The sequence below is a fragment of the Vombatus ursinus genome, unplaced genomic scaffold, assembly GCF_900497805.2.
Source record: "Vombatus ursinus unplaced genomic scaffold, bare-nosed wombat genome assembly UNPS02014778.1, whole genome shotgun sequence".
NCBI lineage: Eukaryota > Metazoa > Chordata > Mammalia > Diprotodontia > Vombatidae > Vombatus > Vombatus ursinus.
Genome location: NW_020954556.1, coordinates 24,482,696 through 24,509,310, shown reverse-complemented (window position 1 = coordinate 24,509,310; position 26,615 = coordinate 24,482,696).

The window sequence follows — 26,615 nt, the reverse complement described above, 5'->3', positions numbered from 1 at the left end:
CTTACTCAAATGAGAAACAGGTCTGTACTAGGGGTTGGGGAAGAAGTAACATGAAATCTCACTGCTGGCATGACTTAATTTTTGCCAACAACCCCGGTAAGAATGGCTTTGTCAAGTGTGTCCCTATCTATGACGACTTGGCTTCAATGTCCAACTCAAGAGTTCTTCATGGAGTTTTACGGGCCAGCTTCAATTCTCATCGATCTAGTTAGCCCTTTTCTGAACTACAGTCCTTATAGACTTTGTCTAGATAATGTATTACTTTATTATGTTGTTGTTGTTCAGTCATTTCAGTTGTGTCCTACTCTTGGGGTTTTCTTGGCAAAGTTATTGGAGTGATCTGCCATTTCCTTCTCCAGCTCATTTTACAGATGGGGAACTGAGGCAAATGGGGTTAAATGTCTTGCCCAGGGTCACATAGGTAGTTAAGGGTCTAAGGCCATATTTGAAGTCAGGAAGATGAGTCTTCCTGACTCCAGGCCCAGCACTCTTATTCACTGCACCACCTAGCTTATTATATACACTGTCCCTATTACAGATTGTCTGTATTACATGTTGTATTTATTATATCCTGTTGTGTTTTCTAATTTTTTCACATGCTCTTATTTTGCCTCATGGGATCCTATAGGGTGTGGACCACGTCTTATGCTTTTCTCATATCCCTCAGAGAGCTAGGCAAATAGGTGCTCCATAAATACTTGTGGATTGACTGCTAGCATCTAGATCACACCACAGCTTTTCGTGGGGCAGATGTTCTCAGAACTTCCACATGTGACCCTGGCCATGGATGACTGACTAAAAAGCTAAAGGGAGCTTCCTCTCCTCCCACTATATCCTTGCTATTAACCAGACAATTCAGGATGTCTCTCTTTACCTTGATAAGTTTGGCCAGAGGGTCTGTCTTCCCCAGGGAACAGACAGAAGCACTAATTAGTGCAAGTCAGAGACCTGTTGACAGTGTCCCACTCTTTTTTCTCCTTGGGGAGGGGGATTCCTTAAGCTTCAACTAAGACACATTTCATCAGCTCAGGTTTTGCCCTGGAGAGGCTTCATCATCACGCTCATTCTCATCCTTGGCCTTGGGCTTTTGTAATGAGTTAGCACTGATGTTGGGATTCTATATTTTTTTTTTGTTTGAAACTTCTATGCAAAATCTCTAAAGCCAGTAGTATGCTTTTGATCATAGATTTAGAGCTTGAAACAGACCCCAGAGGCTATAGATCCCAAGCACTGCAGTTTACCCAGAGAGAAAATGAAGACTGGGGTTAAAATGACTTGCAAAGGTCACAGAGGTAGAAATGATCAGAGTCACGTTTTGAAGGCAAGTTCCATGGACTCCAGCTTCATTGCTGTTTCCACTATTTCACACTGATGTTCATTGCTGTCACTATTGGTTAGTTTTAGATTTTATGTAGACCTAGTTATTTGCCAATTGCCTTAATATTTTTTCTTAGTTTGTGTTAGGATAATTGGCGGTTACTCCATGTGTATATTCTTAGACTCTGAGTTCATCTCGTGGCCTCTTTCTGGCATGCGTGCAAACCAAATGCCCTAAAAGGAGTCATTTGGTAATTTGGGCTTCCTGCTAAGGAAATTCGCTTCTTGTTAAGGTTTGAAAAGCTAAGTCTAGTTCTCTCCTTAGTATTTGGGTTAGTGGAGAGGAAAGAGAAGTAGGCTGACAATCTCAAGATCTGAATTCTAATCCCATTTCTGTTGCTGGCCAGCTTTCTGGAACCTTGGGCAAGTTTCCTCGTCCACCAGATGAGGGCTGGAATGATTAAAAGATCCCAAAGATCCCTTCTGGCTTCACAGTCTCTATTTTTAGTAGTTTCTGGTATGAAACTTTTCTTGACATCCATTGCTCAAGACAGACACGTAACTTTTTACAGCTAATAGTTTACCTGAGCTGAAAGAAATGCCTAAAAGGAATAACATGAATTTCCCCTGCCCCACTAAAATCCTTGGATTGATATTATTTTTGTGGGAAATGTTTAAAAAAATTTTCTTTAAAAAAATCAAAATCATTCCATCCATTTGCATTCCATATGAGAGCTTCAATGTCTTATTCCACAGTAAAGGATGTTTCCTGAATTGCAGTGATGGGTTTTAGTGTGAAAATATTGAACTCCTTTGTTTTGGGGAGAGAGAATGGACAAATGAGATCATGCTAGAGTGTGATTGAAAGAACTTTTTACTCTAAGGTAATTTCTAATGAGAAAAGTCCAGTTCCTTCCCAGAGTTACTCTATAGGGTGGCCCCAAAGTTCTGCTAAGACTTTGGGGATATCACGCACATTGTCAGTCAGTCAATTAGCAATTTTAAGGGCCTACTATGTTCCAGGCACTGTGCCAAGTACTGATGATACAAAGAGGCAAAAACAGTCATTGCCCTCAATGAGATCACAATTTAGTGGGGGGAGAAAATAAGCAAGCAAATATGTACTAACAAGCTATGCATATATATATATATATATATGTATAGTGCTTATTTGTACATATATACATATATGTATGTATATATACATATATGTGTTTATGTAGATACACATATGCATGAAATAGTTAGCAAAGGAAAGACACTAGAATTAAGAGGAGCTGGGAAAGGCTTCCTGAAGATGGTAGAGTTTTAGTTGGGACTTAAAGGAAGCCAGGAAAAACAAGAGGCAGACATGAGGAGGGAGAGCATTCCAGGCATGGGGATAGACAATGAGAATGCCTGCGCTGAGAAATGGAGTGTCTAATTTATAGAACAGCAAGGCGGTAAACATCCCTGGATCAAAGAGTACATGGCCAGAAGTAAACTATAAGAAAACTGGAAAGGTAGTGGGGAGGTAGTTTATGAAGGGCTTTGAATGCCAAACAGAGGATTTTGTATTGGATCTTGGCAGTCATAGGAAGTCACTGAGGTTTTTTGAGTGGGGTTGTGCTTTAGGAAAAATCACTTTGGGGGCTGAATGGAGGATAGAATGAAGTGGGGAGAGACTTGAAGCAGATGTATCCACCAGTGGGATATTGTAAAAATCTAGGCACGAGGTGATAAGGGTCTGCATTAGAGTGGTAGCAGTGTCAGAGAAGAGAAGGGGGCATATGCAAGAAACATTGAACAAATGACATTTTTGGCCCTTGGCAGCAGCTAAGATATGGGGGTAAGATATAATGAGGAGTCCAGAATGACTCCTAGGTTGTGAGCCTGAGGGACTGGGAGAATGGTGATGCCCTTGACAGTAATAAGGAAGTTTGGAAGGGCGAAGGAGTTTGGGAGAAAGAAAATGAGGTCTGTTTTGGCCATATTGAGTTTAAGATGTCTAGTAGACTTCCAATTTGAGATGTCTGAAAGGCAATTGGAAGTGTGGGACTGGAGGTAAGCAGAGAAACTGGGATAAGTAGATTTGAGAATTATCAACACAGAGACTATAATTAAGTCCATGGGAGTTGATGAGATCACCAAGTGAAGTAGTAGAGAGGAAGAAGAGAAGAGAGCCGAGGGCAGAACTCAGGACATTCAACACTATGCTACCCGAGAAGCAATATGGCTATTTTTAAGATTCAGAGTTTTTTTTTTTCTCCTCTGTCCCTTTTCTCTTCAAAGAGCATTTGATGATGTCTAAATAACACCAAAAACCCAGAAGGAAAGTGAAAAAGTCAATCCAGTTTCCATATATGCAGATGCTTGGCATTGTATGGACCAACCATCAAGATACTTTATTTTTAAAAGACTCACTTTCTTTGACATCCATTGTTCTGTGCACATGGTCCTATACACTTCATGTCTGACTTGAACTAAAACTTATGCCTCAAAGGAGCCAGGAGCCATGTTCACAGAGGGAGCATTTGAAGCATTAGGCTTGATGCTGCTACTGTATGTGAGGAACATGGCAGCCTTGGGTGTATAGCCCATCTTGGGAATGGTGAACAGTTTTATAATCATGGTGAATGCCCTTTGGGATGCAAGGTATGCTGACACCTGTACACATCTTATGGGAGCCATGGTCCCATGGAAGGGAATGATGGAAGTCCAAGTTGGTGCTATTGCTGTGAGTCACATTTGTGGATAGAGTGGCACAGTGGGTATAGCTCTGGCCTTGGAGGCAGCAGGACCTGAGTTCAAATTCGGCCTCAGACACTTGACACTTACAAGCTGTGGGACCCTGGGCAAGTCACTTAACCCCAATTGCCTCACCAAAAAGCAAAAAAAAATTTATGGAAGCATGACTGATGGAAAATATTTGGTCCCAGTCACTGTGACCTATTCTTAGATGGGTACAGCAGCAACCTAAAAACATCAAGGCTTTGATAATGTTAAGATAGTCTGCACTGAATCTTCCCACTGATATCACACAGGTGGACAGCATGTGCTCTGTCTCCAGCTACTCAAGATTTGAAAGCATCACTAAGCGCTGCTACCTCTGTGGGTGAGTGCTACAGGGGAATGAATCCCAGACTTAGAGCCAGAAGACCTGGGTTCAAATCTAAGTTCTACTATGTGTTAGTTGTATGACCTAAAGTAATCTATTTAAAACTCTTTGGGTCTCAGTTTCTTCATCCATTAATAGGGGATAATAATATAGTGATACCTTATGGTTGTTGTAGGAACTATATAGTATATAAAGGAATTATTATTGTCATTATTACAAGGCAGTGATCTTATCACTGATCTCACACTTGTTTAGAACCAGCACCCACCTGAAACTCAAACCTGAGCTTTAATGAGCTGGAGCATTCATTGTTTCTCAACTCTGTCTAACCAAGGCAAGTGCGTGTATCCTTACCCAGAGCCTTTTGTCAAAGAAAAATGCTTGGAGTCAGGAGCTAAGCTAGTATTTTTTGGTTCTTTTAAAATGAAGGTGGTATGGGCAGAGAAAATCCTATTGTGCTGAATGATACTACAGGGAGCAAAGTGGAGATTTGGAGAAATAAATTCATGCAAGTAAATTGAAGAATTCCAAATGCCCTATGTACTGCTTATGTCTATATGACAAGCTTCTATGTTTCTAGATTAACCTCAGCTTGCCATGACCTGTTTTATAGTACAATTATTAATAGTACCTTTGATCCAGGGCATGTGCTTACCATGACCCATCTGGGCCACAACCGTCCTGATTAGTGAGTAGTGGGGCTGGGATTTAACATATGGGGAGATTCTTACTTCATTGGGAGAGACCCAACTTAGTGGAGGAGACTCCCACACATGTGAATTTCTTCCCCTTAGGGTAGGCAGCTGGGGAAAGACCTTATGGGTCTAGGTTGGATGGCGGATTCAGAAACTGAGGAAAAGGAGTTAGGAGAATAAATAGATTAAGCTGTATAGACAGAGTATTCTTAAGTATTATTCTAGTCCTGGGTTCTGTGCTCAAGTTGAAATTGGAAAGTGACAAAGGAAATCGGGTACCGAAGAGGGTGTTGGGAGAGGAACATACTGCACATGCTTATAAGGATTAGGCTCTTACTGGTTAATCCTAGCATCTCCCCCCCCCCCCATTTAAAAAGGAAAAAGAAAAGCAAAAACAGTCGTTTTCCTCAAGAAGCTTACATTCTAATGGGGTAGATAACACGTAAGTCAGTCAGTCAACAAACATTTATTAAGAGCCTACTATTGTCTAGGTACTATGCTAAGTGCTGTTGTTGACTTGCTTCAGTCACCTCCAACCCTTGGTGACCCCATTTGGGGTTTTCTTGGCAAAGATACTAGAGTGGTTTGCCATTTCCTTCTTCTGCTCATTTTACAGATGAGGAAACTGAGGCAAACAGGGTAAAGTGATTTGCACAGGGCCACACAGCTAGAAAGTATCTGAGGCTAGACATGAAATCAGGAAGATGAGTCTTCCTGATTCCAGTCCTGGCACTCTATCCACTCTGCCACCTATCTGCCCATGCTAAGCACTAGGAACATAAATAAAGGTTAAAAAACCAGTTCTTTTCTTCGTTGATCTCACATTCTAGTGGGGAAATAAGCCCCAAAATTAAAAATAGTACATCTAAGATTTGCAAAGTGAGTAGATGGTAATATTGGCTATATTAGCAGAGGAACTGGGAAAGGCTGCTTACAGCAAATGGGATTTGAACTGAGTCTTTAAAAAGCCAGGGAGACTAGAGGTGGAGATGGGGAGGGAGAGCATTCTAGTCATGGGGGACAGCCAGTGCAAAGACCACAAGATGGTGTGTGACATGCAAGAAATAAGAAGGTGAGTGTGGCTGGGATTGTGGTGCGGGTAGAGCCAAGTAAAGCATAAGAAGACTGCAGAAGTAGGAAGGGGCAATACAGAGCTTTACATGTCCAACTGAAGACTTTATATTTGACCTTGGAAGCAAAAGGGAGCCAATGGAATTTGTTGAGTAAGAGGGTGACATAGTCAGAGCTACAATTTAGGAAAATCACCTTGGCATCTCAGTGGAATAGGGAGAATTCTGGTCAGGGAGACTAGTTAGAAGCTTACAGAAATGGTCCAGGGGATAGCTGATGAAGGCTTGAACTAGAGTGGGGCTGTGTAAGTGGAGAGAAGAGGACATATAGGAGAGATACTGTTCAGAAAGAAATGATAACATTTGACAATTGATCAGATGTATGGGGTAAATGTGAATGATGAGTTGAGGATGAGACTGAGATTGCAAGACTGGGGGACTTAACGGGGGCATGCTGGGCAATGACTGGAAAGTTGGGAAGAGGGGAGGGTTTGGAAGAAAACAATAAAGAGTTCTGTTTTAGATGTTGAGTTTAAGATATTTATAAGACATCCTTTTTGAAATATTCAACAGACAGTTGTTTATACAGGACTGGAGAGTGACTAGGGCTGGATATATTGATCTGGAAGCCATCTTTATAGAAATGATAATTATACCCATGGGAGCTGATGAAATAACCAAGGGTGATAGTTACAGAGGGAAGTAGAAGAGAGCCCAGGACAAAGTCTTGAGGGCATCCATGGTTAATGAATATGGCATAGATGAAGATCTAGCAAAGGAGATGGAGAGGGAGTAGTCAGAGAGGTATTAGAAGACCCAGAAGACCCATGAAAATCTCGAAAGGAGAGGGCATCCAGGAGGGAAGGTGATTAAAAATGTCAAATGTTGCAGAGAAATCGAAAGAATGAGACTTGAGGAAAGGCCATTATATCTGGCAATTAAGAGATCATTGGTAACTTTGGAGAAACTTTGGGGTTTCAGTTGAATGAGAAGGGCAAAAGCCAGATTACAGAGAGTTAAGAAAAGAATGAAATGCGAAGGTGGAGAGAGATATATAAGGTGATAGTTATTGGTTGGATCAAGTGAATGTTTTTTAAGGATGGGGAAGAATGAATATGATTGTATGCATGAATAAAAGAACCAGTAGTAGAGAGGGAGAGATTGAAGATCAGAGTGAGAGTATCACAGATTTAGAGTTGGAAGGGAAATCACCTAGTCTAACTCACTCTTTAGGTTAATTGATTTGGCCAAGATCACACAGACTGCAAACTATGGTGCCAGGCCTTGACACTAGGTCCCTTGATGCCCAGGCTAACACTCTTTCCATGACACCAGGCTATCTTCTTAGGCCTCAGCCCTCCTGAATCTCCCCAGGTCAACCAATTTCTTGAAGGCCACAGCAGTCTTCAGGGGGATTCTACAATCTATTGCCCTAAGCCTGAGTTCCTTCTCCATTTTGAAAGAAAGAACCTCAATAGTACCTGCTCACTTGGTTATACTGTGAGTTAGGAGAAGTGAAGTAAACCCACTTAGGGACAAGCCATCCACTTTCAACCTGAGAAAGTTCTCAAAGCATTTTGAAAAGCATGAAGTGCCTTATACACACAAGGTGATAATTAGAAAAATATTCTTATTATTCAATTTTTACATGCATCTATTGAAGGGCTGCCAAGACCAAGGCTACGATATGGTGGAGGGAAGTTTCCCACATCCTTGCTTGAGAGGAACATATCCTATTACTATGAGTAACAATATGGGTGATGGACTGGGGTGGCTTCGAATAAACTTTTTTTAAAAAATTGATTCCTACATTCAAGCTCAGAACACTGATCTAGAATCCAACCTTTAATGTAGATCCACTCATTTCCAAGTATTATTTCAAGGATTAGCTGCCTATCTTATTTCCCTTTGTATCTTCTCTTCTTTCTAATGTTTTGCCCACAAAATGGGGCATGTGGTCCTGAAAGTTGAGCAGGACAAGCTTTGAGTTAGCTTAGGCTGTTCAAACTGCATGTTTTTTATTTGCATTACTTCACTAGCTGTCACTTTAAAAAGGATTGGGTGACCTTGGCCTCCTCTGAAACTGGTATTTAGAATTGGTTTCAAGTACATCGGCCTGTCCAGGAAGTGAAGTGAAGATGGCTGAGTTGGTGATGTGTCTGTTTGGCAAGCCTTTATCCTGGCGGGATAGAGTTTGAAAATCTTCCAGGTCATTCCGCATTTCAAATTGTGGGAACAGTGGGGATTTTTCTCCTTTAAAGTATCTCTTCACTACCAAGAAGATTTTTTTTTTCCACTCAGGAGACCTGCAGGCATTGCTCATTTTTTTAACATGAAGATAAGTCATTGACTTGAAAAAGCTACATGAATTCTTGCTCCTGTATCCAGCTCACTGCTCTTTCCCCTTTTCCTAACAGCAAATCCCCTCATAATTAGCCTCATCACCAAAGCCCTGGCAGGCTTACTTTTCAAGAAAGGGGATCTAAGAAAAGTAAAATGGCTTCCACCTCATGCTGGTAAACATTTCTTTGTTTGACGAGGAAGTTTCTCATCCACAGATTAAGAATATTATGTATGTTATTATGTTGCCATGATTGGAAGAGGGAGAGATTTCACATCTCCTTCAAACTGACTGTTGTTATATCAGGGTTTAGGTTGACAAGGGGGAATTAAAGATTTTCTGGAGTTTGCTCCTGCTCTTTTTTTTTTTTTCGCCACTCAAAGACAGTGTAATCATCTTCTAGTCCTAGGGAATGTGGTGAGGAAAAAATTCATTAAACAAGGGGTGCTATTGGATCACATGTGATCCATATGAGTGTTTGGAAATCCTAGTTCTGACTCTTCCCTTGTTATATCTGCCCCATGATGCTTAGGGAAGAAATGGCACCAATCCCTCTTGGGATGGCAGCATCCCACAAGGCTGAAGGAGCACTTTCCACATGGGGTAGTGGAAGAATCTCTGGACCTGAAGTCAAGGGATCTACTCTTGGCTTGGCCATTCACTTGCTGTGTGACCTTGGGAAAATCCCTTAACTTCTCTGGGCCTCAGTTTTTCCACTAACAAAATGAAGATCATGATGCCTGCTTTATGCCTCTCACCTGTTAGTTATGAGGATGGAATGAAATATGAAAGAGTTCTAAAATGTCCTCCCTAAATCAGGACAGACGCACAATGCGCTATAATTGTCTTTCTGACACCGTGTCAACACATCTTAGCTAGTCATATTATCCTGTTTCTAGGAAGAACACTCTTCTTAACAAACAGAAGTTGTTTCCTTGCTGGGGCTAAGCTGAAGGTGGTTTCTTAACTCAAGTGGAAATTCTTATTTTTCCCCATTCATAAAATTAAGAACATTTTCTTCAAGAAACAGCAATGCAGGAAGCATCATTCCTTAAAATCTCTTTTCTGTGCTCCCTCATGCTGTAGATTAAAAAAACAACAACAACAAAAAAACACTTCAGACTCATTCAGAAAAATAGTAAAGATAGGGCTCTGCACATAGTAGGTACACAGGGAATGTTGATTGACTAACTAACCAACTGACCTGAGAGAAATGAAAGATGCCAGCCTTTTGTGTGTAGCAGAGAGGCAAGGGAAAATCACCTCTTCCACAGTGCCTGCTGGGGAAAAGCAAGGACTCTGCTGATTGTGTTTATCTAATTTAGATTGTGTCTATTTAATTTAGATTGTGTTTGTCTAATTTATATTATGAGCCCACTCAATTGAAATTGAGTCTCACTTGATGTTTTATATGGTGTTCAGTGCATTGTCAGGGCTCAGATAATATATATTAAAGAACAGTGTAGATTTTTGACATGTTTATTGCTAATATTAATTCTGTGTTCAAAGAAACCAACTTCAGAAGGTTGCAACTTTTAGTCTGTTTCTACATGCTTCCAGAACATCTGGGTAAAAAGGTGAAAAAATCTCTGCATTCAGATGCTTATGAACATCTGCATGATTTGCTGAATTTTTGCATTAATTGTAGTGTTTTTTCTCTCTTGAAATTATATATACTTTCTATTTTGTTCCCTGCTTTCCCACCTTCCCCTATAAATACAAGCTCCTTGAGGGCAGGGACTATTTAATTTTGGGCTTTGCATTACCAATGCCTAGCACAATGTTTTGAAATTAATAAATGTTTATTGAATTGAAAACAGCAACAAAATTCACAGATAATAGTGACTTATTTATATAGTACTTTAAGGTTTATAAATCTCTTTCCTCACAATAGCCCCATGAAGAAGAAAATGTAAATATTCTGTTCCCCATTTTAGGGATGGGGAAACTGAGGCTCTGAAGAACTAAGTTATTCTCCCGTTGTATCACCCAGTCAATAAGTGTCAGAATTTTTACCCAAATCTGTTGACCTTCTTTGTTAAGCACACTTTACACTCCACCAGACAGGCATCAGAAAACATGAGGACTTTAACCTTATTTTCTGATTTTGCACTTACCATTGTTTAGGCAGATGAAATGGGTGCCTATTGCACATTATCTGGTAGATTAAACCTGGTATTGACAACCCTAGCACAGAGCTGCTTTCAGTGGCTAATTTCTGTAGGTACTTAAACTTTTTTTCTTCTACAAGAGCTTTCTAGTGTGGTTTCTCACAGTCATTTTTCCTTCCTTTGTTGAAAAAAATGAAAAAAAAGCTTAAAAGTAGAGTTAAAAATACACACTTGCCCCTTTGTAAATTCACAGGTGACAACAGATTGAGTTTATTCAGTGTTTTTCCACACAAAGAACCCATGATCTGATTTTGTCATATAACATTTCTTTAGGGTAGTGACAGGTATCTCCTCTAGACCATACTGGTATTCTTTGATGTTACACTTGCCTTTTTTTGTGCTCATGAAGGTGGTCTCTGCAGCACATTGCCTGTATGGTAGATTAATATCAATATTCAGTCATCCCTTGGTGAGCCATTTTATAAACAGGAAACTGAGGCATGGAGGGGTCAAAATGATTAGGTAGAGAATGAGAATTCAGGTCTTGAAACTCCTCCAATTTTCTTTCCCTTACACTATTCTACCTCAAAAAAAAAAAAAAAATTCAGAAAACTAATACTCCTCCCTCCACTGACTTTCACCTTGCCCAGCTTCTTTTAGAGTTATCTAGTTTAATAAGCAGAATTTCCCTCTTTGGCTACACAATCCTTTTATGTGATACCCAGATTGTGATGAATAGAGGACTTTCCTCTTAGGAGACAGATCATTCACAACTATTTTATTTAAAACCCATGAACAATAGCTGGGGACCCATTTTGCATATCAATTCACCAAATGTGAACTTAGCACCTACTTTGTACAAAGTACTGTGCTAGGTACTCATATGGGGTTGAGACCCACAGATCAACTGGTCTTCTTACTGTCCGCACACATAAGATGCCATCCCCCATCTCCATGTCTATACTCACTTGTCCTCCATGTTTAAAATGCACTCTTTCCTTATCTCCAACTCTTGGAATACCTAATTGCCTTCAAAGTTCAACTCAAAATGCCACATGCGGCACTGCTTGATTTTTCCCAGCTGCTAGTGCTTTCCCCCGATCTTATATGTATTTTGTATATACTTTCATTGTATATGTTTTCTCCTTTATAGACTGTGAGCTTCTTGAGGGCAGGGGCTGTTTTATTTTTGCCTTGGATCTTGGGAGCCTAGCATAGTGACTGGCCCATAGGAGGTGCTTAACGCTTTTTGATTGAAGGAGCTGATAATCATAGTGTCATAGAATCTAGAACTAGAGCAGACCTTAGAAATTACTTAATCCACTCCTCATTTTACAGATGAGGAAACTGAGAGCTGTAGAGATGAAGTGATTCCCCGCCCCTCCAGTCTCATAGGAGCAGAGTAGGAAATTGAAATCAAGCCAGGCCTTTTGACTATAAAGTCAGTGCTTTTTATAGACACATATGCTAATATAATGCAAATAAAATAAACAATGATTTACTTAGTGAAACCTCAAGAATGTCATCAGAGAAATGTATGACAGGAATAAAAAAAGATGGAGCAGTTATCAGAGTAAGGGATGGCCCATGGACAGTGTATGTATTCCGTTATTATCCACATAATATCAAGAGAAGGAGAAAAAGGCAGATTGAGTAGACTCCCTGCAGAGAACTTACGGGATAGCATGGACAAGAGTGGCACAAGACGGGCAGGGATGAGCAGACTGCAATATCGTCGAAGGGACTATCCATCCCGTGATATCCCAGAACTACTGGGCTATCTGGCTGTCTGTAGGGGACTGTGCAAGAAGTATGTGTTTAGTACCAAGTAATTAGGAAAGCTAGTAATGCTATATGAATGTGGCAGTGGAAGAGCTCATTTGGGGTGGTCCCAGAACGTGTGGGTCTATCTCTAGCTTAATACAGTGCCTGAAACATAGTCAACTCCGTGAGTACTTGCTGCCTGCCTGATTTACATGGTGTCCCTCCCATCACACGGTAAGCTCCTCGAGGGCAGGGATCATGTTTTTGGCTTGGCACACGTTAAGTGATTCCTGAGGACGATATGGAGTCCTCCTAGCACAGGGGTGGAGAACCTGCGGCCTCCAGGTCACCTGTGGCCCTCTAGGTCCTCAAGTGCGGCCCTTTGAATCCAAACTTCACAGAACAAGTGACCTCGAGACCGCAGGTTCCCCATCCCTGTCCTAGGATGACTAGGATCAAGTGGGGGGAGAGGGTTAAAAAGTATTACTGTCCCGAATCATCTCCACCTCAGTCTCTTCAATTGCTTGTTCCATCTTTGGGGCTTCCCACCGTCTTCCAGAATACCTACCTAGCGTTACCTGTGGATACTAGGTACCCCTCTGGCAAGCATGTGGGGTGGGGCAGGGGAAGGGAGTGGGCAGCTTCAGACCTGGGAAGTCATCACCACCGGCATAGGGGCGCTCATCTTTCAGAATGAGCAAAGCGCACACTTCGCACTTGGGTTATCAGATCTCAGCAGCCTTTTGGGGTTAAGTGTCTCAAGATATTTGCATTTGAACGAGAACCTCGCCTCTTCCCCTCCTCCCGTTCAGGCTGCCATGAAATTACCGCCTTCTCATTTGAAATAGTTTTAAAAAGGCTTAAAGACAAATAATCCTCCAAATTACAATCGCTGGTATTTACCCAACGAAAACACAGGACGCGGCGCTTTGTTTACAGCGGTGGGGGCCACCACCGAAGGTTGCGTTCGCCTGATCCTGGGGAGTTAAAAGGAGGACCTGGCTGAGTAATCTCACCATAGGAGGGGAGAGGCATGCCCAATCAGATATTTAACACTCCTTAGCAATTATGGGAATTTTTATTCTCTCCCTGGTAGGAAACATTGCACTTTACCGCAGTGTTTCAAGTTTGCCTCCAATGAGATCTGATAGAAGTGCTTTTTATCCCCTGAAGATACAGTACCAAATACAAATCATCACTGGTTTTATCTCAGCTGAAGCTGCCTATTCTCCAAATGAGTTTACTCTGTGCAACTGCCCATCAAGCACATTTTTCATCCTTCATCCTGCTCCTCGACTATAGCTGGGTTTAAATCCTTTCTTCTGTCCTTTGTTCCTTCGGCTCAGCGAAGTAAACAGCGGGATTGATCTTACACTGAATTTTGGTATTGTTCCAACCGCTCATCAATAGACATGGGCTGGGAATGCACTGACTGGAAAAGAAGGGCCAGATTGAAATTCACTTTAGGTCTTTGTGCCTTTTAGTGTGCAGCGGAATGTCCCTAATCTGAGGGCTGCTACACTGCCTGCCTATCGACATGCAAATGAATCAGCGAGATGAGTCCCATATTAGTGTGGAGGAAAAGTCTTTAAAGGTATCAGGGAGAGTAAGAAGGGGAGAGAGAAAGGGAGAGAGAAAGAAGGAAAAAGAAAGAAAGAAAGAAGGAAAAAGGAAAGAAAAAGAGGAAAGAAATGAGAAAGGATGAGAGAAAGAAGGAAAGAAAGGAGAGAAAGAAGGAAAGAAAAGAAAGGGGGATAGAAAATGAAAGGAGAGAGAAAGGGAAGGAAAGAAAAGGAGGGAGACTTTTTTTTTTAACATTTCTCCACAATCTCCTCCCTCCCCCGTATTGTGTGTGTGTGTGAGATGATGGTGATGATGAATGGCAAAGAGAATAAATAGGGCAATGACTCCTTGCCTTTCCTTCTTAGTTTTGCAGCCCCGAGTAATGAAATCCTTGGCTTCAGAACCTCTTGAACTATTCTTTTTAGTAAGACAGTGTAAGTTAAGGGTGTTGGGGAAGTGTCAGTTGTGAAAAAGACAGAGAATCATAATGGGCACTTTTTTGAACTATTTTTAAAATCCCTTACACCTGCATTAATTTGAAATTACTTTTCAAAGTGCGCTGTTTCTTTACTTTTTTTAGGGGAGGGGTCATTGTTTTTGTTTTAAGAAACCCCCTATACTCTTTGGGCTTAGTCTTGACTGAAGGCTGTGCATTTAGCAGTTGAATTTGAGGCAGTAGCAGAAATGTTACATTAAAACACACACACACACACACACACAGAACACCTCATTCTTCCCCCCTCCCCCTTTGTTATTTTATCTGCATCAGAATTAGGAATTCCTGGTGTGTGGGGATTCCTTCAAGTGAGGCAGATCACAGACCATCTATGATTCTACTGCCCAGCCAGACTGGCCTTGTGGCTGTTCCTTACACATGGCATTCTATTTCCCATCTCTGTTCCTTTGCACGGGCTGCCTGCCTCAAATGCCTGGGAATGCATCTCCTCAGCTTCTCAGAATCCTCATTTCTTTTGGTGTGCAGCTCAGTTCACCTCCAATACTGCCTCCCACATGAGGCCTTTCCTGGTCTCTGCAGCTGCTAATACTTCTCCCCAAATTACCTTGTATTTATTTTTCGTATAGTTGTATGTGCATGTTTCTAAACCCCTCACTCCCCACCTCCTTCTCCTCCAATGGAATGAGGGAGGTCAGAGATGTTTCATTTTTGTCTTTATCCACATCCCAGCACACTGAGTGCTGGCAGAGAGTAAGCTATTAATAAGTGCTTATTGATTGATTAATGGGGCAGCTAGATGGCACAGTAGGTAGAGCACTGGGCCTGGAATCAGGAAGATCTGAGTTCAAATGTAGCAACAGACACTTAGTAGCTGTGTGACCCTGAGCAAGTCTCTTAACCTTTGTATGCCTTAGTTTTGCCATCTGTAAAATGGGTATAATAATAACACCTACCTACAGGGTTGTTGTAAGGACCAAATGAGACAGGAATTATAAAGCACTTATCACAGTGCCTCGCATATAATGAGCCATAAATAAATGTTAGCTAGGGAGTTGCCTGAGTTATATTGAGGTTAAATGATTTACTGGTGGTCCCACAGTGAAAGAGGCAAGATTTGAATCCAGGTCTTTCTGACTCCAAACCCAGCACTGTGCTAGCAGAGGCTGCCTGGCAGTTGATGTCAACTTAAGAAAAAAAATCCCCCCCAAATGAACAAATTTTTATGAAGCAAACACCTAATAGGCTACATTTTTTTTTCAGCCTACTCACTGACATCAGTCCCTTGCTGCTTTATTATTTTGTTGTCTTTTGTTTTTGCATTAAGAAAACCCAAACACTATTTTCACCTATAAACCACACTGAGAGAAGAAATGTTACCTTCTTTTTTATGCTAGTATGTCCCATTTTTATTGGTGCTTGATAAAAAGTGAAATTGTAAAACATACTCAGATTGTTGTTTGTCCTTCATTCTCAGAGAGGATCAATGGCATCAGGAGGGCAATGTCTTGACTTGCAGGTGAACTGGATTTAAGTGAGACAGGGCTGTGCAAAGTCATCAGCTCCACTCTCTTCTCCAGAGTCATTGGAGTCCATTGGCAAGACATAGGTCAGGACATCTGATGATGGCCTCGGATGCAGTGGGAAACCTTGGCCTTTTTAAGCTCTGGAAAACCAGGCTTTGATAAAGCCCATGTAATCCAACACACACACACACACACACACACACACGTGTACCCATACCTACACATACCACCCTCACCACCACAAAATCTGTGTTTCTTTTGTGGAAGGCTCACTCCTTGGCATCAGTTGCTTCCTGTCTTCCAGGACCTGACAAATAGTAGAGGAGTTTATTTGGAATAACTAGAGCTCATTTCCCTTTCTCTCAAGTGGGAGCTCAGCTGGCCCAACCTACCTTGTCAAAAAGGACTCCAAGAGCACAACAATGCTTTAGAAGGTTGTTCATTTTTTAGGGCAATCAAACCAAGCTCTCCTCTCATCTCAGGTTTGAAGAGGTATAGGCTATGGATTCTTTCCATTTTCCAAGCCTGATTTTATTTTGATCTTTTGGTCCAGATGCTCCTGGCTTGAGGCAAGGATGACAGGGCAGGAAACAGGCTCAAGAAGTCATCCATCCCAACCCCTTTGCTCCAGACAGAATGGACTCTCTCCCAATCTCTGGGCAGCCTGAATTTCCAAAGTCCTAAAGTCCTGTATTTTCTGGCCTCCCAGTCTCAGAGACCCCATGCGCAACTGCAGGAAGTGAATGTGCCCTTGTCTTTCGTTTTTATATCTTCCTTTTTATTAATGGGAAAAGAATCTTTTCTTATAATTTTCCTAATGTCTTGAACTTGTCAGTCAACAAGGATTTAGTAAGTGCTTACCATCTGCCAGACACCTGGCACTTGTTTTCAGTCACAAGAGGTATGGCAGGAGAGAAGAAAGACAGCTCCAACTCTAATGCTTTATTTTTTTTCTTTGGGAGTTTGGAAGAAAATACAATTTCTACCCTCTACCCCTACCCCACAGGGGTTCTGTTATGTTGTAATAGGCAGAGTATGATGTATTGGCAAGAGCAGTGACTCTCAAGTCAGAGGTTGTGGCTGTTCAGTTGTGTCCAACCCCATTTGGGGTTTTCTTGGCAAAGATAGTGGTGTAGTTTACCATTTCCTTCTCCAGCCCATTTTATATATGAGGAACTGAGGCACACAGGGTTAAGTGACTTGCCCAGGGTCACACAGCTGCTAAGTATCCTAGGCCAGGTTTGAACTCATGAAGATGAGTCTTCCTGACTCCAGGCTGGGTACTCTATCCACTGTTCCACCTAGTTGTCCTGTTGCTAGAGTCTTTCGGGTGATCTTTCTGCATCGTCTTTCTCCACTCCAGTCCATCAATTTGCTTAGCTGTCAAATTTCCTTAAGCACAGGTCTCACTATGTCACTGTCCTATTCAGTAAACTCCAGTGGATCCTTATTACCTCTGGAATCAAATAGGAAACCCTTTGTTTGGCTTTTAAGGCCCTTCATAACCTGGTCCTTTCCTACCTTTCTGGTCTTCTTTATTCCTCTTCACGTACTCTGCAATCCAGTGACACTGGCCTTTTTGCTGTCCCTCAACAGCAAAACTACACTTGTCTTCTACTCTGGGCCTTTCCTGGCTGTTGCATATGCACTTGGAATTCTCTCCCTCCTGATCTCTGCACCCTGGCTTCAGCTAAGTCCTACTTTCTGCAAGAAGCCTTTCCTAGTCCTCCCCAATCTCAATGCCTTCTCTGAGACTATTCTCAATTTGTCCTGCATATATCTTGTTCATACATAGCTGTTTGGGGCAGCTAATTGGCGCCAAAGTGGATGCAGTGCCTGCCCTGGAATCAGGAAGACTCTTTCTGAGTTCAAATCAGCCTCAGACACTTCCTAGCTGTGTGACCCTGGGCAAGTCACTTAACTCATTTGCCTCAGTTCCTCATAAATAAACTGAAAAATGACTCAACAACAACCACAAACATGTCTGTCTGCATTTTATCTTTCCCATTATGCTGTGAATTCCTTAAGCAGAGATTATCTTTTACCTTTCTTTGTATCCCCACTACTTGGCACAATGCTTAGCACATGGAAAGCACTTAATGAATATTTGTTGACTGGCTGGAAAACAAAGATCATCAATGTGATTGCTTTTCTTATTCATTAATTCTTCTATTCCTGGGAGAAAACATGGTTGCAAACTATAGATAAAGGGTAGTTGACAGTGACTCAAAAAAGTTTTAAAGATGAAGGATTCTTAAGCAATTTTAAAGGTATTTGACACTCCTTTGGGATTTTATTTTTAAAAATTTCATTAGAAAAAAACATTTAGTTTATTTTTCTAGCTTTGTATGTTTTGTTTTCAAATGTTGGGAAAACATTGCTGGCTTCATGCTTTCATTTGACAAAAGATCTCCTTAAGTGGCCTCTTAGAGAACCCTTCTAGAGCCAGGAGAAACCATGAACATGATTTCAAAATAATTTGACATCATAGGTCCATTTTATATTATATTTTATTATTATATTTAGTATTATTAATGCTATAATAATATTTAATATTATAAAATGTATTTCACATTACAGTTTTATTTTTTATTCTTTTTTCAGGCATTCAATTGTTTGGCTAATTTTTTTTTACTATTAGTTACAGTTCAGTTTTAAAATTTGATTTTAATTCATTGTTTCTCCTCCCCTACCATCTCCACCCCCCACCCTCCCAACAAAACTGAGTTAGTGGGCTATGGCAAAAATGTTGAACTTGGAATTAAGGGACCCAGGTTTGACTCCTGATGCTACCAGTTGTTACCTATGTGACTTTGGGGCAAGCCATTTAATTTCTCTGGGCCTAAATTTCCTTACCTGTAATATACAGTATTGATCCAGATGATCTCTAAATTCCCTTCTTTAAGATCTATGGTTAAAGCAATATCTCTTGTATTTTTCCCACACGTTTAATTTAGTTTTATTTTTTTTTTGTTTAGCTTTTACAAAGGAAAATACAAACATTTTCCCCGACACCTCAGAGGCCCCCCCTTCTGTCTCTGGGGAGAAAAGCTCAAACTCAGCACTGTTTCCACCTTCTTGTTGTTCATTCATCCTTCATTTTCCAAAGAAGACCAATAACATTACAAGTAATGTCTTGGGTGAATTGAAATGAGGCAGTTGCACAAAGTCATCAGCCTCACTCTCTCATCCAGCCTCATCCAAAGCCAGTGGTAAAACCTCACCTTAGTTCCACCAAGTTCATATCCAAATTCAACACCGCCATCAGATGAATCATTCCTTTCCTTACCCACCATTGGCCTGAGTTGGATCCTGAAGTTCACTCCTTACTTCTCAGGGTATTGACTTTGAGCTGACTTCAAAACCCAGAAGCTGGGACCCCTTGAAATTCTGGGACATGCTGAGATGTTCTATGGACATCTAAAAGCCTGGACTCCTGGAGACTAGCTCTTTTGACCTTTTGAAACTAGGTTAGAGGCTCCAATCCCCTCCCCTAAAGTAAGAAAGAACAAATGCAGAGGTTAAGGGCCCATTTCTACAAAGTCACATGGACTTGGACAGGAGAAGTCTCCTCTTCCAGCACTGGGTCACACTAGATGCTCTATTAGGAGTCTCAAATCAAGAGTGAGTGGTCAAAGAGATCCCACCCATTTTAAAATCACCGTATTTCAGTAGTACTCATGTTGATCAAAATAATACATAATTTTAAAACATAACTGTAATAATCAAAATAACTATATGTTCACATTAAAAAATTAACCTTGCACATTGCTTTCTGGTTGGTAACTGATTGGAAACAGGGCCTTGGCATATCCCCAGAAATAACAACCAACTCTTCAATCTTGGGTGTGCAGTCGGCTTTTTCCCTAAGAAGTTAAGTGAGCAACAGAGCCCTGTTCACATTGGGGTTGTAATGATTAAGCGCTCTGGTAACCATCAGGTGTTTTATAAATTTGAGTTGTTCTTGACCACATAGATGGATGACATTATTTACTTTGACCTTCAAGAGTCAGTTTTTAATGTTTATAAGTTTTATTATATAAGGAGAGTTGGTAGTAAATATTTTATGGACTAGTTAAACTATGCCATAGGTTGAAGGTTGGAAAACCCTGATATAGAGTGCATGTATTTCAGGTGGAGCACTAGTAGAAATAAAGGGGATGTTAACTGGGACAGGGAATTCTTCACTTTATAGAATTTTAAAAAGGCATTAATTCAGCCCTTGTAGTTGCACGGGGTTCTACCTTTGCACCTAGAATCTTACATTGGATCTAAAAGAAGGGCAGGAATAGAGACAGAAGGAGAGGGCAGGCTTAAGGCTGACTACCTTTGTGAATCAAGCAGTCAAATCTGCCAACTACTACCTGAAGTATCAAGAAGCTTCATTCTTCCCCCTGGGGATTGATTGATTAGAACTTCCTTCCCAGGGCCCAGAGGTTCTGACTGCTGAGTTCTTCGCTGCCTCAAGTATGGCCTAGTACATCAGGTGGACTGCTCCAGCTGTACTTCACTTCATTCCCATCTTTTCACTAGCTGCCTCACTCATGCATTCCATCCACTTTTCTAGTTCTGGAACCACAATTACATCAGTATTGCTACTGATAACGAAAAGGGTATGGCAATTTATTCCTCTGTGTCCATGTTACTCTCCCACTCAGTAAACTACAGTGGCTCTGTATTACTTCTGTTCTGCTTTTAAAGTCCTTTAAAATCTGGCTCCTGCCAAACTTTTCATTTTTCTTACATGTTAATAAATTTATATTAATTTTAGTTATTAATTAATGGATATTAACGAATTGCTAGCATTTATATAGTTACATAATTGCTATTCATAATGATAACTAATGTTGTTGCTGTTCAGTTGTTTCAGTTATGTCCAATTCCTTGTGACCTCATTTGGGGTTTTCTTGGCAAAGATACTAGAATGGTCTGCCATTTCCTTCTCCAGCTCATTTTACAGATGTGGAAACTGAGGCAAACAGGGTTAAGTGACTAACTCAGGGTCACATAGCTAGAAAGTGTCTGAGGCTGGACTTAAACTCACAAAGATGAGTCTTCTTGGCTCCAGGCCTGGCACTCTATCCACTGTACCACCTAGCTTCCCAGTAATAACTAATAGCTATTAAGTAATAGCTGGTATTTATTCATCAGTTTAAGTTTTAGATAGTTCTTTACAAATATCCTGCTTGATCCTCACAATAACACTGTTAGGTAGATGCTATTATTATGCTGCTTTTATAGATGAGGAAACTGAAACAGATAGAGGTGAAATGACTTTCCCAGGGTCACACAGCTAGGGAGTATCTGGAGCTGAGTTTGAACTCAGATCCCAGGTGTAGTAGTCTAGCTGCTGTGGCTTCTAGCTGCCTCATTTTCCTCCCCTCTACGTGCTCTGCTATCCAAGTTTCAGAGACAGTCTTCCAGCTGTTCCTTGAACACTATACAATCTCCTGTGTTTGGACCTTTTCACTGACTCTCACCCATACCTGGAGTGTTCTCCTTCCTGGCCTTCACCTCCTTGGCTTCCTTTAAGACTCAGCTCAAATCTCACCTTCAACAAGATACTTTTCCCCATGCCATCCAAATTTCTCCCTTCCATTCCTACTGCTAGTGCTTTCACTCTGAGATTAACTCTCACTTAACCCTGAATATTATCTTATACTTACAGAGTTAATTTCATGTTGTCTCCCCGCATTGGACTGTGAGCTCCTTGGGGTCAGAGACCATGTTTGTGCCTCTCTATTATCAATGCCTAGCATCATGCCTCACACATGGTATGCTCATCAATGAATGCTTATTGACTGACTGACTGTTGGCTCCATTCACCAACCCTGTCTTTCTGTAAATACATAATAGGTCATGCAGTAAAAATCTTCCCCTGCCCCCCAGTACATAATACTTTTCATATGTTCTCCAGGTGGGGCCCCATCTAATGAGGTTTTAATGTCTATATCACCAGGGACTTAGTTTCTCTCCTAGATCTGTTACACAGTTTGCTTCTTTCTGGGTTTGCCTGTCTCACTACAACCTGCTCTTTATACTAGCTGGTCTGAGTTCCTAGAGATAGATCACTGCCATACAATTATGCTCATACTCTCTTAGGGTCCCAAGGGTAACCCTTTTAGAAGGAAATATGCTTCCCCTATTCCCCACTTTTACTTTTGAGAGGCCATTCTGCCTACATGAATGACCACTCACAAAGGTAACATAGCAGTAGAATGAATGCTATTTACACGTCCTGCCATTTATAATAATAACCTTTTAGACTTTAAACATAACCATCTGCTTCATGAGAAGGCCAAAAAATAGATGCTAACATATTAAAGCAAAGGCATAAATAAAAAAAATGTCAAAACATATATACAAAGCTAGATCACACTCTTCCATTGAGACACTAAATAGCCAGGATGAGAAGTGGCCGTATACTTATAGGGACCTGGAATGAAAGCATAAGAGGGAGAAAAGTTCATGTGCTAACAGTAACTCGACTCTAGGCTGCAGGCTTCAATATCATTGGTCCATTCACCAGTAATCTGCACACATGAAACTGCTTTTCTCTGTTCACTCCTTGACTATTTATTTATAAATGGGTAGAGCTACTATTAAGTGCTACTCTGTGCCTAGCACTGTGCTGAGTGCTGGGAATATAAATATAAGGAAAAAAGGAATCCCTGCCCTCAAGGAATTTACATTTGAATGGGGGAAGATAACACAAAAGGGAACTGAAAAGTGTGTGTGTGAGGATGGGCACCCAAAGCACAGAAGGTCAGTAGTGGTGGAAGGAGAGAAGTGAGCGTGGATGGCCTGGACACCTACTGAAACGGTGACCCTGGTAAGGGACTCTCTAGTCACAGGTGAGAAAGCTAGAAAATGGAAAGGTAGGGGGAGTCAGGAGAGATTTTGGGAGAGGGGTTGATCCTCCTCTTTGGCTGGGGAAATTCTCTTTTATTTTTTATTCAAATGTAGCTCTTAGAAGAGCCCTTTCAATTAACTATCACTCGTTTACAAGGGCATTTTGAAAGTGTTAGCTTTTTTTTTTCCCCCTAAGTATTAACTCTTAATGTGATTAGCAGTTCTTCTTAAGTGAGACAACTACCAGATTCATGAAATTGGCTGTCTCTGGTCTATACAGACCAGCTCATCCAGATGCTAAGCCATCCAATCAGGACAGAGATCATAGCAGCCACAGTTCAGGTTCTCTTCGAACCAGCTGCTTTTCCTTTACAAGCCAGAGGTGGCAGCAGAGAGCAAGAAGCCCTTGGGAAAAGCTTCCCCTTTCTCCTGCACCAGTCATCACCCCGATGTCATTGGTCCTCTTCGAAAATGAACGATGAACAACAACAACCCCTTTCTCCAACCTTGAAGGGCAACAGTCATCACTGGAACTCCTGGTCAATTAAATAATTTCTTTCTCTCTGACCAAAAATGACTTGCTCAGCTGCCTTCGCTAACTGCCAACAGTTCCAAGAGAGCAGCTTATTAGCCCTCCCTCCAAATCCATCCATCCCCTTCAGCTCTTCTCAGGTTCCTCTTTCTCTTTTCATGCTTTCTTGTGAGGTGCTTCTTGCCCTTCTGCTCAATGACTTAAAGAAGGGTTCTTAACTCTCAGAGATTCACTCTTATTAAAAAAATCACAACTCCCCACATTTCTTCTATCAAATCGACAATCCCCAGTTTCCAAAAATCTATGATATTCCATTACCTTAAACTTATGTTCTTTAATCATAAATTTTGCATATGTAAATTAGGGAAGGTATCCATTATACTTCATCTCTGGAGTCTCTAATAAGGTCATGTGTCTCTTTGGTACCCCTAATCTGCCTCTCTTTACAATCATATTTTAAAAAGTTTTAAATAAAGGACCTTTCTTTTTAACAGTAAAGTGTTCCCCCACCAGAGAGGCATCTCTCTTTAGTCTTCTTAATTAAGAGATATGAGTTCTTAAATCCCTACCACAGATCATTTTCTTTCTAAAGCTGGCTAAATACCATCTGAAAGCTATTTTCATAAATGTTTTACTAGTGTAGAAGCATAGGATGGTGCAGTAGGTGGAGCACAGGGCCTACTTAGAGTTAGGAAGACGAGTTCAAATCTAGCTTCAGACACTTACTAGCTGTATGACTCTAGGCAAGTCATGTAACCTGTTTACCTCAGTTTCCTCAACTGTAAACTGGGAATAATAATAGCACCTATCTCAAAGGATTGTTTTGAGGATCAAATGAGATAATGTTTGTAATAGTACTTAGCACAGTGCCTGCCACATAGTAAGTGCTATGTAACTGTTCTTTTCTTTCTTCCTTCCTTCCTTCCTTCCTTCCTTGCATATATGAAAACAAATGTCTTTTTCTCCTTGTATAAAGCATCAAAATGTTTATTCATAATAATAGCAACATCCCATACCCTTTGACAATTAATATACGTTTCTTCCTTTACACAAATCACTTTTTTACTATCCTTTTCATCATTAACTACTCCTTATGAAAAGGGCCTTTAAGAGATAGCATACTTAACATTTCTAGACCCAATCTCCTTTGTCTCCCAGTATTAGAATGTAAACTTTCTGAGACAGCAGCTGTTTTCACGTTTTTTTTTTTTAATCTGCAGTATTTGGGACCTAGTAAAGACTTAACAAATGCTTTTTCATTTTTTAATTCTTTCATTCATAGCTGTGATCTCTAGTATCCATTTGATTTTGCTTTTGCTTTGCCTGAAGTTGAGTGAGGGTGAAGGCTGGTTCATTGTTATGAAATGATGTTGACTTGGGGTAATCATCATTATTAGAAATGCCTTACTTTAACCTCCAGATTATGGTCTAAGTTTAAGTTTACTCCTCCAATGGATGCTATGTGTACTTGTGGGAAGAAGTGAACTAGGTTCTTAGGAGAAGGTTTGTATTAATTGTCTTGATCATGTTATTTGAGAGTAGTAGAAGCTGCCTTCTTCTTCTTCTTCTAATTCTTCTTCTTCTTCCTCCTCCTTTTCCTTTTTTTTTTAAGGCAATTGGGGTTAAGTGACTTGCCCAGGGTTACACAGCTAGTAAGTGTCAAGTGTTTGGTCTGAGGCTGGATTTGAACTCAGGTCCTCCTGACTTCAGGGCCGGTGCTCTATCCACTGTGCTACCTAGCTGCCTCTAACTGTCTCTATCTTGGCTACCCGCTGCAAACCAAGGGAGAGCTTTCTGGACCTTTAGTCCGTGATGTCAGAAGATTCAGAGACTGGTAAGGTCTAGACATCACCTCTAACACCTTGTCTTTTATGACTGGTGGATGGTGTTGGAGGTCGTGAAGGATGCCCCAGATTGAAATAATCTGTCAGTGACATCTGCTTCATACATCATTTGAGATTCTTGAGGGTCTGGGAGTATGGGAGCATAGCAGAGGTGAGTCTATTTGTTAACGCCAGACTCAAGGCGGACAGTGACTGCAGACATTTTAGCGCGAAGTTTATCTAACACTTTTATTCTCTCACTAAGCCTCATCACTGACTTTGTACATTTGGGCTTAGAGCCCAAAGGACTTGCATTATGCTCTGGGGGCCTGATTGCAACACAAAACTTGAGGTTTAAAGGCAAACAATGAAAACATGCAATGTTGCACTGGGGACACTTTTTGGGATACCAGCCACTCTACAAACTTGAACACATCATGCCTCTCATTTTTTTCTTTACTGAACATAAAGCCTGGTTGCCAAGGTGGAGGTGAAAAGGAGGTTACTAATAAAATCATGGGAATGCTTAAAGTTGGGAAAGTTAAATGCATGAACGTTGAAAATTGACTGTATTTCAAGAACACTGAGATTTCAACCTTGCAAATGTCTAGACCTGTTCCAGATTGGTGGGCCAGGAACTACTTATGAGTGTCAGTTTCTGAATTTAAGATGTCTGGCAGTTATGAGCTTCCTTTGAACCAAATGCTTGTGTGCCATTATTTGAACATGTTGCAAAGTCAGGGGGGGTGAGAGGCAAGAGGGCATTCATCAGAGACTATAATATAATCTGACTCAGGTTTGTGTTCATGAAGATGACAATAAGAGAGACCTACAGTTTCCTAGGGTGAGCTCTCTGACCCATTGTTGGCCTTCTAAAAGATTTGTAATATCACTCAACGTCCCTAGGAAGAGACATTCATTAGGGCTGTCCAATTACTTCCGGTTCTTTGCTCCCTCTGCTCCCCACCAAAATAATCAAGTCTACAGCTCCTTAGTGTTCTGTTGGCCTGTACTACATGGCCATTGAGGCTTCTTCCAACTCTAAAATTCTCTGAAGTTTAGCAAGGTTGGCGACTTGTCCAAGGCCGCTAGCTAGTCAGTGACAGAAACCGGACTCAGAGCCAGGTCTTTTGATTGCAAATCTAGCGCTTTCTCTACAATAGCCCAATGATTTCCAGGTGAGGCCCATTAACGGCTTTCATTTCCTTGCCCAATGTGAAAGACTGAATTGCCAGGAGCTGGGCTGCTTTCAGCAAGTGTTTGTGGGGAGCTGGAAAGGAGGGCCTCTTAAGAAGTGTTTTTCTCTTTGTACAATTGGCCATTAAAGTTAAAAACCTCATTTTTGTAATAGAATGCACACAACAGTACACATATTGACTTACGTTTTCAGTCAATATCAAGATTTATTTTCCCTGGGGTTAAATAAATTGTGATATTGACCTCATCATAAGCCAATATCTGCCTAATGTA